This window comes from Hyla sarda, chromosome 3 (genome assembly GCF_029499605.1).
Source record: "Hyla sarda isolate aHylSar1 chromosome 3, aHylSar1.hap1, whole genome shotgun sequence".
NCBI classification, from domain to species: Eukaryota; Metazoa; Chordata; class Amphibia; order Anura; family Hylidae; genus Hyla; species Hyla sarda.
Genome location: NC_079191.1, coordinates 300658933 through 300679061, shown reverse-complemented (window position 1 = coordinate 300679061; position 20129 = coordinate 300658933). Strand labels below are relative to the sequence as shown.

Below are 20129 nucleotides of genomic sequence, written 5' to 3'. Positions count from 1 at the left end.
GACTACATGAATAAAATAAACAAGGTAGGGGAGAGGGGGCAACCCTGTCTGGTACCGTTCGATATACCAAAGGGAGGGGAGACGGAATCATTAACCAGGAGAGAGGCAGAGGGGGACGAATACAGTGTCATAATGGCATAAATGAAGGGGCTTGGGATACAGAATTTCTGTAGAGCTGAACCATGTACTGCCAATCAACTCTGTCGAAGGCCTTCTCGGCATCTGTGCCGAGAAGGACCAATGGCGTCTTATGGGAATGGGCCTGAGACATGGCTGTGAGAAGTTTTGCCGTGTTGGTATGGCCCTCTCTACCCAGGACAAAGCCAAACTGCTCCTCTCAAATGAGATGGGGCAAGAGCCTTTTGAGGCAGAGGGACAGGAATTTAGCCCAAAGCTTTAGATCTAAGTTTAGGAGCGAGATAGGGCGATAGCTACCGCATTCATTAGGCTCCTTACCCTCCTTCGCTATAAGTGTTATGTGAGCCTCAAGGGATTGTGAAGGGAGGACAGAGCCTGTAGATAGGGAAGAACACCAGGTAGTGAGGTGGGGGAGTAGAAAATCTTGAAACTTTTTATAGTACAAAAGCGGTAGGCCATCCGGGCCTGGACTTTTTGCCGGGAGAAAGGAAGTGAGAACCTTCTTCACCTCATCAACTGTAATTGGAACGAGGAGATCATTCGCCATAGAGTCATCCAAACAGGGTAGGGAGACATCTTCTAAGAATCTCTGCGTCAGCTTTACCCTTTCCTCTTTTAAGGACGCACTAGGGGAGTCAGAAAGGTTATAAAGATTAGAATAGAACTGCTGAAAAGCCAGGGCAATGTCATTAGTAGATGAGCACAATGAGCCATCGGATCGCTTGATCCCATAGATATGTTGCTTAGCTTTTGCTTTCTTCAGCAATGAGGACATAAGTTTCCCTCCCTTATTCCCTTGGGCATACATTTTATGTCTGTAATTCAGATACACTTTAGTGGATTTGGAGTTTAGGTGGTCTACCAGCTTTTTCCTAGCCGTACTGAGCTCACTCTGAGTGTCTTCACTTCTAAATGTTTTATGAGTTTTCTCAAGAGCAGCTATGCAGGAAAGGAGGGAATCGATTTGAGCTTGATAGGATTTCTTCAGTTTTGTACCCCAGGAAATAAGGATGCCTCTAATATAGGCTTTATTTGCCTCCGAGATTACAGGGAAGGACGGGCCCGAGTTTATGTTGGATTCGAAGTAGGAGTTAATATGGAATAGTTACATAGTTACATAGTTAGTACGGTCGAAAAAAGACATATGTCCATCAAGTTCAACCAGGGAATTAAGGGGTAGGGGTGTGGCGCGATATTGGGGAAGGGATGGGATTTTATATTTCTTCATAAGCATTAATGTTATTTTGTTCCAGGAATGTATCTAATCCTGTTTTAAAGCTGTTAATTGTTCCTGCTGTGACCAGTTCCTGAGGTAGACCGTTCCATAAATTCACAGTTCTCATGGTAAAGAAGGCGTGTCGCCCCTTGAGACTAAACTTTTTCTTCTCCAGACGGAGGGAGTGCCCCCTCGTCCTTTGGGGGGGTTTAACCTGGAACAGTTTTTCTCCATATTTTTTGTATGGGCCATTAATATACTTATATACGTTTATCATATCCCCCCTTAAACGTCTCTTCTCAAGACTAAACAATTGTAATTCCTTTAATCGCTCCTCATAGCTAAGATGTTCCATGCCCCATATTAGTTTAGTCGCGCGTCTCTGCACCCTTTCCAACTCCGCAGTGTCCCTTTTATGGACAGGTGCCCAAAACTGAACAGCATATTCCAGGTGAGGTCGTACCAATGCTTTATAAAGGGGGAGTATTATGTCCCTGTCCCTTGAGTCCATGCCTCTTTTGATACATGACAATATCCTGCCGGCTTTGGAAGCAGCAGCCTGACATTGCATGCTATTCTGTAGTCTGTGATCTACAAGTACACCCAGATCCTTCTCTACCAGTGACTCTGCCAGTTTAATCCCCCCTAAGACATACGATGCATGCAGGTTATTAGTACCCAGATGCATAACTTTACATTTATCCACATTGAACCTCATTTGCCAAGTGGATGCCCAGACACTTAGTCTATCCAAGTCATCCTGTAACTTATGCACATCCTCTATAGACTGTACCGTGCTACAAAGCTTGGTGTCATCTGCAAAGATAGAAACAGAGCTGTTAATACCATCCTCTATATCATTGATAAATAAATTAAACAACAGCGGGCCCAGTACTGAACCTTGGGGTACACCACTATTTACCGGGGACCAATCAGAGTACGAATCATTGACCACCACTCTCTGGGTACGATCCATGAGCCAGTGTTCAATCCAGTTACAAACTAAAATTTCCAAACCCAAAGACCTTAACTTACCTGTCAGACGTCTATGAGGGACAGTATCAAATGCTTTAGCAAAATCCAGAAACACTATATCCACAGCCATTCCTCTGTCAAGGCTTCTACTCACCTCTTCATAAAAGCAAATTAGATTGGTTTGACAACTTCTATCCTTAGTAAACCCATGCTGGTTATCACTTATAATACAATTATCCCCTATGTATTCCTCTATGTAATCCCTTATAAGTCCTTTAAACAATTTACCCACAATGCACGTTAAACTTACCGGTCTATAATTGCCTGGGGAAGACCTAGAGCTCTTTTTGAAGATTGGCACCACATTCGCCTTGCGCCAGTCCCTTGGCACAATACCAGACATCAGAGAATCTCTAAATATCAATTTATATCTTCCCTAGCCTGGGGGTTCTCTAAAATGTGCTCGTTCAGTCGCCATCTGGAGGAATGAACAGGAGAGGTGGACAAGGAGAGAGTCACATAGATGGGAGCATGATCAGAGAGAGAAAGGATATCAACACCTGCAGCCGTGAGGGAGGGGGTCAAAGAAGTGTGGATGAAGAGATAATCAAACCGTTGATAAAAATTATGGGCGGCCGTATAATGCGAGTAGTCTCTGACAGTGGGGTTCCTCGTCCCCCACGCATCTAAAAGGGAGAGATCAGACAATTTAGTACGGAGACACGCCAGGGCTCGATGGGAAATTGTGGATCTAGAGGCCGTAGTGTCCAAAGTGGGATTAAGAGCTACATTAAAATCGCCTCCAAGTATGATCGGGCCATCAGCAAACAATTTTAGATTGTCTAAAACTTTAAGAAGCCACGGGACCTGTGCATGATTGGGAGCGTATATGTTCGCCAGAGTAAACTTAGTATTACATATCAGAACTCGAAGGAAGAGCACCCTCCCCTCATCATCTGCATATTCTCTGAGGACTTTAATCGGTGTCGATTTGTGAACAGCAATTGAAACACCTTTCGATGCAGAGGTCTCATGACTGGAGTGGTACCAGTGAGAATAGTGTCTAGTTGGCATCTTCGGAATTTTACCATTTTTAAAATGGGTTTCCTGTAAAAACAAGAGCGATGGTTTAAGTTTTTTTAACAACTGTAAGCACATGATGACGCTTGTTAGGAGTCAGCATACCTCTGAAATTGAATGACATACATGTAAGCGAGGACATTGTTCAAGAACCTCAGGACTGGGTATAACCCGCGGAGGAGAGAAAGATCCGAAAAAGGCAGAGGTGTGCCGTAGCAAAGAGAATACAACAAAGCAAAGGGTAAGAGTTAAGGAGAGAAAGGTGATAAGGAGAGTGAAGGACAAGAGAGAGGAAGCGGAGGGTAGGGGGGGGATCTAGTGGAGATGAGATGCTAGTAAGAAGGGGGAAACAGAGGGCTGAAGAGGATAGGGGGAGGTTAAGGAGAACAGAAGGGAAAGAGATGGGAAGGTTAGGGAAAGGTGAGGAGGGGAAAGGTGAGGAGGGGTAAAGGGGAGAGCGGTGTAAGAGGGTAGCTCAGCGAGGGGGTGGCTGAGGATGGAGGGGAGGTATGCGAAGGGGCGTATGTAAGTGGTGGTCAGATGTCTTGCTGTGTCAAAAGGTGTGGGAGGGAGAGAACGTTCCAACCTGTTGAGCACCTCGTTCACACCTAGAATGTAACGGCAATGGTGATCAGCTGAACTAAAACATAAGTGGTCCATGTATGCAGTAACCAGCGACATATAGAAGAAAAATCTACAGAACGAAAAACTCGCATTCAAAAGGGGACGCCTAACAGTGCGCAAAGTAAACAAGATATACAGCCAATGGGGCCCCAATGGTAGTAAATATTAATTAAACATTAACTAAATAAAGGTACACCTAGGCAAAGGCATATCCAATGTCCCCAAGAAGGGGTACATCAAACGTCAGGAGTACAGCAGAAAAAGGAGAAAAGGAAAGGGAAAAAAAAGAAAAAAAAAGGAGGGAGGAGCGGGGGTCAGTAAAGGGAGGGGAGGATGAGGAGGGAGGGGAAGAGGGAAAATGAAGGAGGAGATGTAGCCAAGTGAAGAGGGGGAGGGGACCGGAGGGGGGTCGGGGAAAAGTAGGGGTGGAGGGAGGAGGGGGATCAAGAAAGGGGGGGTGAGGGAGAGCAGAGGGGTGCTGGAAAAGGGAATGAGAACATGAAAAGGGAGAAATTAGAATCGGAGGGGGGGTAGGGAGCAGGGAAGAGGATGAAAGGGACAGAAGGAGGAGGATGCATCTGCCGGTGGATTGTGAGAGGAATGAACAGTTATAGAGAATTACTTGGAAGGAGAGCATGGGGGAAGGAGACAGGTCGGGGAAGAAGAGGTGGGGAGTCAGGCGTGGAATAAAAAGATGTAACAAGCAGGGAAGTGTCCATCAGCAGCTGGCAAGGGGAACAGGAGTGGGCAGAGAAGGGCATCCAAAGGTAGTTTATGAGTAAGGGGAAGACCCCGCAGCCGTAGCAGACCCAAGACCCCCCCCCCCCCCCCGAGGGGAAGCAAACAAAGCCAACAGGCCATCCAGCTCAGTGTCCTCTTGCCGGGATCCAGCGAATAACATCCACAGAACGCAGGGTAGGCCATGGGCATATAATTAAACACAGAATAGCGTAGGTGTGGAGGGGTTCCAGTACCATCAAATAAAGGAGGAAGATAGATGCCAATCCGATAGCAAGCAGCGGGGTAAGATCAATCAATCAAGGAGGCATAGTGGTGGTTGCGCGACCAGCAGTTATACAGTGACGGGGAAGTAAAATAGTAAGTCGGAGCAGGGGTTCAGCGGGGGGGGGGGGGGGGGGAGGGACCCTGACATGGAGAGGAAGGCCCAATCTCCCCCCGCTGCACTCCATATAACGGTTAGGATATACAGTACTTATCTTTAACGGTCTGACTGCACGTCTTTGATCGGGGATTTCTTCAGCTTGGGGGTCCCCTGTCGCGTGACTTGTTTCCAGTCCTCCAGCCGGGGCAGTTGTGGAAGCAGTACGTTGTCAGAGAGAGGCAGCCAAGAAGGGACTTCCACCGGGGAGATGCCTAAGGCGGGCCACACAGCAGCCAGGTCCTCCGGGGTCTTGATAACAATCCTCCTGCCTCCCTTAAACACTGAAAGTCCAAAGGGGAACAGCCAGGCATAATAAGGTAAGCCTTTGTCTCTCAGATTTTCCAGCAGGGGACGCATTAGACGCCACTTCATGAGAGTCGTTAGTGCAATATCTTGATAGAAGGCAAGTTCAGCGTCTCCGTAGGTTATAGGACTTTTTCCCCTGACTGCTTGTAAAATAGCCACTGTGTCAATGTATGATAGCAGTCCGCATATAATATCTCTCGGTGGTTCTGAGGGCTTGGGTTTTGATCTCAGCGCTCTGTGTATGCGCTCAAGCACAATTTTTGCAGCCCTGTCTTTACCTAGAAGGCCCTCGAAGATTTTGTGTGCGATGCGGGGGAGAGTCTCGGGGGTCCAGGATTCCGGCAGCCATTTAAGGCGGATATTCTTTCTCCTGCTCCTGTTTTCCTGGTCCTCGATTAATATTAGGGCGCTGTTGATGTGGCATTCCAGCAGTGCAGTTTTCAACGCCAGTGCTGCTGAGTGGGCCGTTCATGGGCATGCTGTCTCGAGGGCCTCCGTGCGGAAACCAATAGCCTGGACCTCCGACTTGATCTCCGCGAGGTCAGCTCGTACCGGCTTTAGTGCCTGTGAAAGTGCCTTCTTAATAAATGCTTTAAAGAAGGTCGGAGTGAGGGTAGTCGCGCCGCCACCATCCGACTCGCTGTCCTGTCCTCTCTCCTCCTCCGAGTTGTTGTGGGAGGCAGGCTCCGGTGCCATCTTGAGAGCTCTGGCCGGGGAGTGTTCCGCTCGTTTTGTGAAGAATTTCGCCACGTCTCCTTGGCTTTTTTGAGATTTTGGCATGTCAGCTGGGTCACTGGGGCATGAGCGGCAGACTCACGTGGCCATTCCAGTCAGTGGTCAGGCTCTGCCCCGTACCATAGTTTCTTCTGTTAGCAATGGGGATGTCCCTGTAGAGGCTGTTAAGTTAAGTTGGAAGGTGTAAGGGGGAAATAAGACAGGTTGGTAGGGATTCTAGGGATTGTAATATGACCTCAGATGGGCCGCTTCCAGTGTCTCCTGTATAATTCCATTAGCCTGCAAAGTATCATGGGGTATATCTCCTTCTAAGTCCTCTAGTTGCTCTGAGTTGTTATTACTTCCAGAGTCAACTGATGAAAAAAAATCAGATACTTGCTATTTTTTTTTTTTTGTCCTTGTCAGCCCATTTCTGGTTCCATTAGTGTTACTTATTAACCCCTTAACGACGAGCGCCGTAAATGTACGTCATGGTGAGGTGGTACTTAATGCACCAGGATGTACATTTACGTCCTAAGCATAACCGCGAGCATCGGAGTGATGCCCGGATCATGTGCGGTAGGTCCCGGCTGCTGATCGCCAGGGACGATCCCGCGGATGTCCGCCATTAACCCCTCAGATGCCGTGATCAATACAGATCACGGCATCTGCAGCATCGCGTTCACTAAAATGGATGATCGAATCGCCCGCAGCGCTGCCGCAGCGATCCAATCATCCATCACAGCAGATGGAGGTCCCCTCACCTGGCTCCGCTGCCTTCCCGGCGTCTTCTGCTCTGATTTGCCTTCCCGCAGACCAGAGCAGAAGATGACCGATAATGCTGATCAGTGCTGTGTCCTATACATAGCACTGAGCAGTATTAGCAAACGAGTGATTGCTATAGTATTTTACACTATTAAAGTGTAAAAATCAAGTAAACAAAATGTGAAAAACCCCCTCCCCCAATAAAAACGTAAATTGTCCCATTTTCCCTATTTCACCCCCAAAAAGTGTTAAAAAAATATTTTATATACATATTTGGTATCGCCGCGTGCGTAAATATCTAAACTATTAAAATAAAATGATACCGTACGGTGAACAGTGTGAACGTAAAAATAAAAAGTCCAAAATAGATGCTTTTTTTATAACATTTTATTCCCCCAAAAATTTATAAAAAATGGATTAAAAGTTCTATATAAGCAAATATGGTATCAATAAAAAGTACAGATCATGGCGCAAAAAATGAGCCCTCATACAGCCGCTTATACGGAAAAATGAAAAAGTTATAGGTCTTCAAAATAGGGAGATTTTAAACATACTAATTAGCGATTTTTTTTTAAGTGCAACAGTAATAGAAAAGTATGTTATCATGGGTATCATTTTAATCAAATTGACCCAAAGAATAAAGAACACGTAATTTTTACCGTAAATTGTACGGCGTGAAAACAAAACCTTCCAAAATTAGCAAAATTGCAGTTTTATTTTTAATTTCACCACACAAATAGTATTATTTTGGTTGCGCCATACATTTAATGGTAAAGTGAGTGATGGCATTACAATGGACAACTGGTCACGCAAATAACAAGCCCTCATACTAGTCTGTGGATGAAAATATAAAAGAGTTATGATTTTTTGAAGGCGAGGAGGAAAAAACAAAAACATAAAAATTAAATTGTCTGCGTCCTTAAGGTCCAAATGGGCTGCGTCCTTAAGGGGTTAAACACCTGCTTAATATATTATAACAGTTATAAATTCCCCCTTTCTTTTCAAGGTTTTATCACTCAGATCACTCCTAATCTTCTCAATTATATTCCCCCGTTTTCCAACAACAATTTTTAAGCCTCTTACACCACCCTTTTTATGTCCGTATTGCTGACCTGCTTTATTCCTGTCTGCAATGTTCTCCAGCTGTCCCGTCAGTCATCTTCGTTTACGTCTGCAGCGTGCTTCCCATAGACTCAGTGAAGCTCCACTGTACTCCGGAGTGCTGCCCCACGTAATCTGCAGTTTCAGAGTGCCGCTGACCTCCTCCCCTGCTTGACAAGCCACACTACCTGAGCTCAGTGAAGCTGCCACTGGAGTCCGGAGTGCCACTCCACGTGATCTGTGGCCCTGGAACGCCGCTGACCTCCTCTCCTCTCTATTGTTCCGCTACTCGGAAAGCCGCAAAAGCTGAGCCTTGATGCCGGCTTGAGCTGGTTAGTCGCTGGCGGTGGTTAGCAGTGGCGTTCGATCATCTAGCAGCCTCCGCAATGCATGTTCGGTCATGCCCTGTATTAACATAGATTTAATACTCTCACATCATAAACCTGTTAAGGACGGCGGGCATATCCGTATGCCCCCGTTTTAAAGTCCTTAAGGACTGAGGGCATATGGATACGCCCGTGGGAATTCCGGTCCCCGCCGATAGCCAGTTGGCCAGTTCGCACCCCGTCACATCGCCCAGGGGGGTCCTGAGACCCCCCCCCCATGAAGGCGATCGGAGATCACCCGGAAAATAGGGATGATCGGAGTTGTCAGTGACAGCCCCGATCATCCTAAGGGATAGGAGTGAGGTCGCAGTGCTGCAATCTCCTCCTATCCCCTGCCAATGGCAGCGCAGGACAGGGGGTTGCCATGGAAACCCCCCGTTCTGCCCACCCCTGGATGTCGGGCAGAACGGAGGGGAGAATATGGAGGCCTTTACCTGAGGACCAGATGCGTGGAGCCCGGTGATCATCGCAGACATCCAGCGGAGATCACGGCTTAGGTAGGGAATCGACGGTGGGGGGGAGAAATGAAAGTGAAAGTAATGTGATCTTTACTGTGGCAACCACTAGGAAGGCCAGACTGCTGTTACAGTGGTGCCCAAATGGTAGCCCTCCAGATGTTGCCAAACTACAACTCTCAGCATGCCTAGACCGCCCAGGCATGCTGAGAGTTGTAGTTCTGTAACATCTGTCCCTTCAGATGTTGCAATTTTCATGAAATTTTTGAAAATTGCTGCTCTACTTTGAAGCCCTCAAATTTTTTCAAAAAGTAAAAATATGTCCATTTTATGATGCCAACATAAAGTAGATATATTGTATTTGTGAATAAAAATAACATTTATTTGGAATATCCATTTTCCTTACAAGCAGAGAGCTTCAAAGTTAGGAAAATGCTAAATTTTCATGAAATTTGGGGATTTTTCACCAAGAAAGGATGCAAGTAATGCCGAAAATTTACCACCAAAATAAAGTAGAATATGTCACGAAAAAACAATCTCAGAATCAGAATATTCGGTAAAAGCGTTTTAGAGTTATTAACACTTAAAGTGACGGTGGTCAGAATTGCGAAAAAGGGCTCAGTCCTTAAGGAGAAAAAGGGCCCCTCAGTCCTTAAGGGGTTAATTCCCTTCTTGGCAAGTGTTACTCGCCCTAAAAAGGGTGGCCCCAAACAGGAGCCTCTTCCTATTTATACCTACAAACACTGCCATTTCCCAGGGTTTTTAAGTGGAAATAGGGAGAGTTTCCTGTGTGGGGCTGCCCTTTTTAGGGCGAGTGAAACTTGCCAAGAGGGAATTAATAGGGCGAGAGTAGGGCCTTCCAGAGTAGGGAAGTTTTTACCCCCACCTGCTACAATGGACAATACGTTGTTTCCTTCGAGGAAAGTGTTACTCATATTAAAAGGGACGGCCTTAGACAGGAACCTCTCCCTATTTCCACCTAAAAACCCTGGGAAATGGCAGTGTTTGTAGGTGGAAACAGGGAGTGATGCCTGTGTGGGGCCGCCCTTTTTAGGGCGAATAACACTTGCCAAGAAGGGAATTAATAGTGTAAGAGTAGCGCCTTACAGTGGAAGTTTTTACCCCAACGGTTACAATGGACCATACGTTGTTCCCTTCCACCTTTTAGAGGTCTTTGCATCACATCAATACTTGGTGGTGTAGGTGGCACATTGTGTTTTTTTGCACACCTTTCCTTTTGTAAAAAATAATAATTGGGTACATATATTTTATCCTTAGAATATTATTAAAAGTTAAGTTCTACGTAATGCATATCCTCAATACTTACTTGTGCACACTAACAAAAAAGACAGTTTTCTTCTGCCTACCTGCCTCAGCTACTATTTTGATCCTGCCATCCGCCTGATGCCACATATTTGATGCCAAGTTCATCTTTTTTCACCCACCTTCATCACTGAGTACTGGTATTGCCACCCACCGCCCCACTCTGTCACCGGGTCACTTTCAGGACTCCTGATGCTGCTGATGCCAGCTCCAGGCTGTCTCATACTGTGACCATTTGTTCTCCTCATGCTGATGCCTGCTCCAGGCTGTCTCATTCTGCCACCATATGTTCTCCTCACGCTTATGCCTCCTCCAGGCTGTGTCATTCAGCCACTATATGATCTCCACTTGCTGCCGCCAACTCCACGCTGTGTCATTCAGCCACTATATGGTCTCCTCATGCTTCTGCCACAACCAGGCTGTGTCATTCAGCCACTATATGGTCTCCTCTTGCTGCAGGCAACTCCAGGCTGTCATTTAGCCACTATATGGCCTCCTCATGCTTCCGCCACCTCCAGGCTGTGTAATTCAGCCACTATATGGTCTCCTCATGCTGCTGCCACCTTCAGGCTGTGTCATTCAGACACTATATGATCTCCTCATGCTTCCGCCACCTCCAGGATGTGTCATTCAGCCACTATATGGTCTCCTCATGCTGCCGCCACCTCCAGGCTGTGTCATTCAACCACTATATGGTCTCCTCATGCTGCCACCACCTCCAGGCTGTGTCATTCAGCCACTATATGGTCTCCTCATGCTTCTGCCTCCTCCAGGCTGTGTCTTTCAGCCAGATTATGGTCTCATCATGCTGCTGCCACCTCCTGGCTGTGTCACTGTGCTGCCATGTGCTGCTGGCACATTTAATAAAACTTTTTAGGTTCATCTATTTGAAATCTCCAATTTAAATGTAAATAAATATCTTTAATCTTTTCAATTGTGAGGTCCTATGGTATCGTCAGGCTGTTGCCACTTCCAGGCTGTCTCATTCAGCCACAATATGGTCTCCTCTTGCTGCTGCCACCTCCACGCTGTGTCATTCAGCCACTGTATGGTCTCCTCATGCTTCCACCACCTCCATGCTGTGTCATTCATCCACAATATGGTCTCCCCTTGCTGATGCCAACTTCAGGCTGTGTCATTCAGCCACTATATGGTGTCCTCTTGCTGCCACCAACTCCAGGCTGCATCATTCTGCCAGATTATGGTCTCCCCATGCTTCCGCCACCTCCAGGCTGTGTCATTATGCCACTATATGGTCTACTCATGCTTCCGTCACCTCCAGGCTGTGTCACTCAGGCACTATATGGTCTCCTCATGCTGCTGCCACCTCCAATCTGCGACAGTGATTCTAATAGCGTCACCTCTAATCTGCATGTCATACTGAATAACAGTATTATTTCACTAGCACAGCACACTCTCTATGTGTGTTATGGCAAGGCAAAGTGTTCTACACCCCTATTGAGGCTCTCTGTAGACCAGAAATAGCTGTTTTTAATAGCAATTTGCCGCAAATGAATTTGGACCGAACCAAATTTGGCGAATCGACCGAATCGAAATTTTCATCTCTAATTATAGAGTATATAAATTGTCAAGTAAAGGGAGATACCAAGTGAAACTACAGCTGCCTGTATGATGGGACACAGTGAGGTAGAAAACATGCTGTGAGTCACAGGACTTCTCTAAAGTCTTTATTCTCCATAGTCTTTAGTCTTTAATAGAAATTAAGTTTGGGGTATAAAAGTGGTAGGGTTGGTACTTTTAAAGGGATATACTACATTTCTTGCTTAGATAAAACTGCCTGTTGGAAACTTTCTGCAAATAAGGCCTAGATTTCCTCTGAAAATTTATTGGTGGGACTGAATATAAGTGTCTTCCAGTTCTTGAAGATTTCTGGGCTGTCTGTCACGCACTGCTCTTTTAAGGTCTATTCATAGATTTTCAATTATGTTGAGGTCAGGAGATTGTGAAGGCCATGGCAAAACCTTCAGTTTGCGCCTCTTGATGTCATCCCCCCTGGATTTCGAGGTGTGTTTAGAATCATTATCCATTTGTAGAAGCCATCCTCTCTTTAACTTCAGCTTTTTCACACATGGCATCAAGTTAGCATCCAAAATTTGCTTAAATTTTATTGAATCCATTTTTTCTTCTACTCGTGAGATGTTCCCTGTGCCACTGGCTACAATACAACCCCAAAGCATGATTGATCCACCCCCATGCTTAACAGTTGGACAGAGGTTCTTTTCATTAAATTCTGTTCCCCTTCTTCTCCAAACGTACCTTTGTCCATTCCGGCCAAAAAGTTCAATTTTAACCTCATCGGTCCACAGAACTTGTTTCCAAAATGCATCATGCTTGTCTATATGTTCATTTGCAAAGTTAAAATGCTGATTTTTGTGGTGAGGATGTAGAAGAGGTTTTCTTCTGATGACTCTTCCATGAAGACCATGTTTGTACAAGTATCTTTTTATAGTGGAATAGTGTACCACAACTCCAGTGTCTGCCAGATCTTTCTGGAGGGATTGTGCAGTCAAACGTGGGTTTTCAATAGTTTTTCTCACAATCCTGCGAGCTGTTCTGTCTGATATTTTTCTTGGTCTTCCAGATCTTGCTTTAACTTCCACTGTTCCTGATGACTGCCATTTCTTAATTACATTCCGAACAGAGGATATTGACATCTGAAAATGTTTTTCTATCTTAGCCTTCTCCAGCTTTGTGAGCGTCAACTATTTTCAGTTTCAGATTTCTAGACAACTGCTTAGAAGAACCCATAGTGCTGATTGTTGGGGCAAGGACAGATGAGTCTGAGCATTTAAAACCTTTGAGATTGACAGTGCCTGGTCTTCCCAGAGAATGATTAAGAACAATCCATGACACTGACAGATCTCAGCTTTGCAAAGGGGGCAGTGCATGCTATGAATTCTGCAGGGTGCCCAAACTTTTGCAGATGCCATTTTTTTGTTTTCTGTTATTTTTGAAAGTGTAAATGATGGAAATAAAATCGAACTTTTGTCGACATATCAGAATGTCTAATCTGTAATTTGATGCCTTTTTGAGATTTTTCCATCTTTCCTTGGCTTCTTTATGCACATTAATACATTTTTTTACCTGGGGTGCCCAAAGTTTTGATCCCCACTGTATAGTATTTATTGCCTGATAGCATCCTTATGGCTTCATTAATATATTCCTCTTTGTTTAGTACAATAATCCCCCCTCTTTGTCAGCAGGGTGGAGTACTTAAAGGAGTAGTCCAGTGGTGAACCCAGTGGTGAACAACTTATCCCCTATCCTAAGGATAGGGGATAAGTTTGAGATCGCGGGGGTTCGACCGCTGGGGCCCCCTGCGATCTCCTGTACAGAGCCCTGATAGTCGCGGGAAGGGGGCGTGTCGACCTCCGCACAAAGCGGCGTGTCGGCCGCCGCTTCGTGCGGTGGTCGACACCCGCTATCATACAGAGAGATCGCAGGGGGCCCCAGCGGTCGGACCCCCCCGCGATCTCAAACTTATTTCCTATCCTTAGGATAGGGGATAAGTTTTTCACCACTGGACTACCCCTTTAATTATTATTCTTAGCAATGTATTTTAGAGCTTTGTTTTCCCTTCTAAATAAATTGTTGTGTAACAATTAGAAGATTTCATAAAGGATTTAAAGTCTGATTTAACAAGGGAAAAACCCATATCCCAAAAGTTCCCTTTATGTTGCAGAAGATAGAAGGAGTATTTTGTATGTAGCCCAATATGAATGGGTGAAAGTGTAGAGTGGAACTCTATTTTCTGATATACAGTCATGGCCGCAAATGTTGGCACCCCTGAATTTTTTAAGAAAATGAAGTATTTGCTATACACATGTTTATTCCTTTTGTGTGTATTGGAACTAAACCAAAAAAGGGAGGAATTGGACATTGTGACACCAAACTCCAAAAATGGGCTGGACAAAATTATTGGCACCCTTTCAAAATTGTGGAAAAATAATATTGTTTCAAGCATGTGATGCTCCTTTAAACTCACCTGGGGCAAGTAACAGGTGTGGACAATATAAAAAATTGTCTGAGGACTTGAGAGCCAAAATTGTGGAAAAATATCAACAATCTCAAGGTTACAAGTCCATCTCCAGAGATCTAGATTTGCCTTTGTCCACAGTGCGCAACATTATCAAGAAGTTTGCAACCCATGGCACTGTAGCTAATCTCTCTGGGTGTGAACTGAAGTGAAAAATGTCAACACAGGATAGCCTGGATGGTGGATAAGCAGCCCCAAACAAGTTCCAAAGATATTCAAGCTGTCCTGCAGGCTCAGGGAACATCAGTATCAGTGCGAAATATACATTTAAATGAAATGAAACGCTGGAGCAGTTTGTAAAGGAAGAGTGGTCCAACATTCCGGCTGAGAGGTGTAAGAAGCTTATTTATGGTTACAGGAAGCAACTTATTTGAATAATTTTTTTCCAAAGGGTGTGCAACCAAATATTAAGTTAAGGGTGCCAATAATTTTGTCCAGACCATTCTTGGAGTTTGGTGTGACATTATATCCAATTTTAGAAAGGGAGGAGAAAAAGGGAACAAAAGACCAGCGCACCCTGTGCCGTTACCTCGTGGGGACAAGAGAAAAAATGGGGGTGGGAAGTTGCTCACCTTATTGCGTCGCGCTGCGAGCGCGACACCGTTGTGGGCTTGGTATCGAAATAGTGCGATCCGCGGCAGCCTGTATCCTTCCGTTTCTCGAGATAGTCGAGGCGGTTTTGTCAAGATGCGCCTTCTGTGCCCATGGCAGAGGTCACAGAATAGAAAATCAGATACTCATCTGGCGCTCGCACGATCCGTCCAGGTGGTCAATAAGGTAAAATCGCCCCTCTTCCTCAGGTCATGGGTACAGAGACAGGTAACATAATGCTTTTTATATGCACAAAAAGACCGCGAAAATCGGCTGGTTGGGTGACGTCACAGTCAGGTGTGCTTGTCAGGGAGGGGCAATGGGAAAGGTAAAGAAAAAAAAAAAAAGAAAAAAAGGCAGTGTTGAAATACTGTTTGCAAATGCTCAAAATGTCTTTGATATTTAAGTCCATAGCAGGGGGGAAAGGTGATTGTGAGTTTTGCCGTGGTTGAGAGTCACTCGGTCTGATGCTTGCGCTTCGTGCCGTCCGGTCATGGATGCGTGCTGGTACTCCGTGTATCGTTGGGGTTTCTGGTGGTTATCATCGTATGCCGCTGCGGTTGGCAGGTTCTCGGTTCGGCATGGGAGGGGCTGTGGAGGTGCCTTGTAGGCGCTGCAGTCCCCCTGTCCGCGGACCACCGCCGCGCATGCGCAGACGGCCGTGTGTCAGCGGAGCAGTACACAGGTAAGGGAGGATATTGGCCGTATTGTACCTGCTACTTTTTCGGGATATGAAGCAGGACATATGTACGATAATGTTTCCGTTTTGCCATTGTCATTTATCAAAGTCCCACGTAATTGCGGAGGCAAGGCAGTGGGGGGGCGTGGGTGAGACATATTGGTGTCATATGTAGAATGGGTGCACATCGGTAAAACACATTAAGTGTTTGTGGTGCAGACGTTCGGAGTAAGTGTGCGGGTCGGCGGTGGGAAGGTTTGTGTATCTAAATCGGTAATGAGGTTCGGCGTATTCAAGGCCAAGGTGTGGTAGTTGAGTGTGCGTGGACCTTGTGAATTGGGGTATGGTGCGAACCCGTATATGGTGTCCGAGACGGGGAGGAGAGATGTGCTGGGGGGATTAATGAATTAATTCTGTTAATTCATTCAAGCCCTGAGGCTGTAACGAGTTCAGGCTGTAGATCCAAAACATCTCTTTTCTGACTAGTGCTTCAAATCTATTGGTGAGATGTCCCGGTACTTGGTCAATAGGTGTAATTGTAATTGGGTTGGTACTTCCAGGGTGATGTCGGCTGCAGTGACGCGATAATCCGTGTAATTGGTAGCCTTTCCTTATGTTGGCCCGATGTTGGTTCAGTCTAATATGTAGGGGTTGTATGGTCCTGCCCACGTATTACTTCATACATTCACATTGGATTAGGTACACAATGTAATTGGATTGGCATGTAAGATGCTTCTTTATGGGAAAAGATCGTCCAGTGCTGGTACTGGAAAAGTGGGTTTTATCATGGCAAATGGTAAGGAAACCCCAACGATACACGGAGTACCAGCACGCATCCATGACCGGACGGCACGAAGCGCAAGCATCAGACCGAGTGACTCTCAACCACGGCAAAACTCACAATCACCTTTCCCCCCTGCTATGGACTTAAATATCAAAGACATTTTGAGCATTTGCAAACAGTATTTCAACACTGCCTTTTTTTCTTTTTTTTTTTTTCTTTACCTTTCCCATTGCCCCTCCCTGACAAGCACACCTGACTGTGACGTCACCCAACCAGCCGATTTTTGCGGTCTTTTTGTGCATATAAAAAGCATTATGTTACCTGTCTCTGTACCCATGACCTGAGGAAGAGGGGCGATCCCTCGAAACGCGTTGTCTGTCCTTTATGAAGAAATAAAGACTGAACTCTTTACCACACCTGTAGTCTTTTACCTTATTGACCACCTGGACGGATCCTGCGAGCGCCAGATGAGTATCTGATTTTCTATTCTGTGACCTCTGCCATGGGCACAGAACGCGCATCATTATATCCAATTTGCTTTTTTTCCTCCCTTTTTTGGTTTCGTTCCAATACACACAAAGGGAATAAACATGTGTATAGCTAAACATGTGTTACAGCAAAATCCTTTTCGGTAAGAAATACTTCATTTTCTGGAAAAATTTCAGGGGTGTCAACATTTATGGCCATGACTGTAGTTATTTAGGTTGAGGAATAAATCCAAACTGCCATCTTTGTTTGTCAAACAGAAAAAAGTCCTCTTTCAAAGACCTTCGGCTCGATTTCAGTAAGTGTGTGGATAAATTGATTAAATATCTTAATAGTATTTAGATGTTTTTTTCTGTTCTGGCTCTTCCTTCCTTGCATCCTCTTCCTCTGTTTCTTTTTAATCCTAGGAGAGGTGAGATATAGATCTTTTGTAGGTGAGTTATTTCTTCTGTATGGGGAAAAAAAAGGAGTTATTTGGACTGACTAGAGGAAGCCTAAAAACAATACTACTTCTCTAGTTACCATAGGATTAGGCATTCATCTTCCTGCAACCTTTAGATTTCACAGAAAATCCTAAGTACCCCACACAGCTAGGGGTGAAACGTATACACAAATTATTGCAGAATACTATTGCTGTCCTCTCTGGCCAGAAATCACATCCCACTTCATCATTATGCATTTCGACTTTGTCTGCGTGGCGTGAGAGCCATTGCCCATGTGAACGCCCTGCTTGTAATGCAGAGCCTCTGCTCTGCATTACAACCAGGACAATCACATGGGTAATAGGTTTCACATTATGCATACAAGGAATGCCTCCTCTGATTTTTACCAGGTAAAAAGTGTTTTAATAAGCATCAACCCCAATAGTAGCCTGTTTAAGCAGTGATGCTGCTGTAAGTTTTCCTTAAAAGTATAAAGAAAACACTTTTGGCTCTCTCTACTTATGAAGTTTATTTACTGGAAACAATGTTGCACTCTGTGTGACTGATTAGAAAAGATTACCAATTTTCTGGTCATAAAAGTGACATTCAGCAAAGGCAGACATAACCAAATACTGCAAGTTTGAATGAAAGTGGGCTCTCAGCTGTCCGCAGCAGTTTTTCGGAATTAAATTTCTGCTGTGGAATATCCACCACAGACCCACTTCAGTGGGGTTTGTGGCAGATTTTCCAAACCTTCCTCCTTTCCCCTAAAGGGGTACTCCACCCCTAGATATCTGATCACGGGGGATCCGGCCGCTGGGACCCGCCATGATCTCCCAGCCAGGCAGCCATTTGTGTTCTGGCTTTGAGTGGTCATGGACATGACACCCCCATCCATTCATGTCTATACGCAACCACAACCGTCACACCCCCTCCCATAGACATGAATGGAGGGGGCATCATATCCATGGCCGCCCGAAGCTGGCATTCTGAACATGAATATTCAGAATGCCGGGGTGCCAGGCTGAGGGGTTCCCAGTGCCCGAGATATGATGTCAAGGAGCAGAATACCCCTTTAATGATTTTCTACACGGTGGACTTCACTTGACTTTCATTGTAGGTATGAGTCCTTTTTCCTTTTCCTTTTTCCACTTATTTACTAGCACTCCACTATGCCATAAAATCCAAAGTTTGATTAATTCAGCTCATGTCACAGCAGCAATGTTTCAATTCTACATTAGAATTAAAATGTTGCTGCTGTGACAGGAGTTGAAAAAATCACACTTTGGAATTTATGGCATATTGGAGTGCTGTGCCTTCTGTACATAGATATAGGTAGATCTTAATCAGATCTTGGATGCTTGCACAAACGGACATTTTTTGTAGTGAAGTAGTAGATCTATCTATCTATCTACTGTATCAGTCTACCCATTTGATTGTTTGTGGGTTTAGGCATTGAGATTAAACATCCTCTAGAGTAGAAAACAATATTTTTTCTTTCTTTCAGGAACTTCAAAAATCAAGCAAGAAAAGCTACATATATATACTACAGTTTCGGGAAGTGTAATTCTACAGCATTTGCAACAAGAATTTTGTAATATTTAGTTTACGGTAAGATGCTTGTTTGAAAGGCATGATCTTTAACTCAGTTATACAATTCTGCAGTTTTTAAATAAAAAGGTTTTCAAAGATAAATGAAAACAATGTGGCTATAAAATAACATTTGCACTAGATTTTAACTATGTCACAGTCAGCCTTAGAAACTAGCTTACTCTGCACGCACAGTTGTGGTTAAACTGGAACTGCAGATTTTACAGAGACAAGGTTTACATTATCGTGCTGTTACTTTCAGGTAGATAAATACATATACCAATCAGACATTATAGTAAAACCACTAACAGGTAAAATGCATAGCACCGAACATCTTGTGACAATGGCACCTATTAACTTGTGGGCTCTATAAGTTAGCAAAAATAGTCTTCTCTTTAAGTTGATGTGTTGAAACAGTAACAGTAAGACAATGCTATCTAGCAGATTGTGATGCCTTTGGAAATGTTCTCTTGGGAAACCTTGTATTCTTGCTTTCAGGTGAATGTTATTTTGACACATACCACGTACCTACCTATTGTTGCATTCCAAGTAAATTTGTTCATGGCAACTGTATGCACAAATGATAGTGGCCTTAGTTAAAGGATCTGTAGATGATTTATTAGTGCCAGATACCACATGGCACCTTTAGATGTGTTTTGGAGGTTTATCAAAGCCTGTGCAGGGAAAAGGCTGACCAGGTGCCCATAGCAACCAATCAGATTGCTTCTTTTATTTTTCAAGCAATCTAGTTTGTTCCTATGATCAACTGCTTTGGTCCACTTTGCTCTACACGTGTATTGATACATCTCACCCATGTATCAACTTGTTAGAGCTCTGTGGCAGCATAAGGTGGTTTTAATGTTATGGCTGATCTGTATGTATGCATCAAACTATAACAAAACAGATATCTGTAAACTTAAACTAAAGTTATGTTTTTGACAATGACAGTGTAACTGTACTCTACAACATGTCCTATTGATGATTGGTTTCACAAATGCCTGTAGCTTTCAGCCTATACACTCAGCAATGTATTAAGTGGCTAAAAGTCTACTTCAACCGTGCTGACTTAAATACACATTAAGGGTACGTTTGCACGTGCGTATCTTCTGCTACATATCTGCTACAGATTTGCTGTAGCAAATTTTGCTACCCATGGAAGTCAATGGGCAGCAAAATCTGCAAAAGCAATCTGCAGCAGATCTGCAGCAAAAATACACACGTGTGTACATACCCTAAGGGTAGGGTCACACGTAACGGATCCGCAGCGTATTTTAA

At 44.6% G+C, this 20129-nt stretch overlaps 1 protein-coding gene across 7 annotated transcripts in view; it reads left to right on the top strand.

Annotated features, from left to right (window-relative positions):
* CCR6 (C-C motif chemokine receptor 6) overlaps positions 1-20129 on the top strand; it is a 219611-nt gene that overhangs the window by 114682 nt on the left and 84800 nt on the right. For 6 of the 7 annotated variants that reach the window (XR_008891427.1, XM_056566955.1, XM_056566956.1 and 3 more), the window contains one exon: positions 18772-18875. The exons of the other annotated variant lie outside the window; for it this stretch is intronic. The gene's annotated coding sequence lies outside the window, so the exon portion shown is untranslated. The remainder of the gene's footprint in view (positions 1-18771; positions 18876-20129) is intronic. 7 annotated transcript variants of the gene reach the window in all.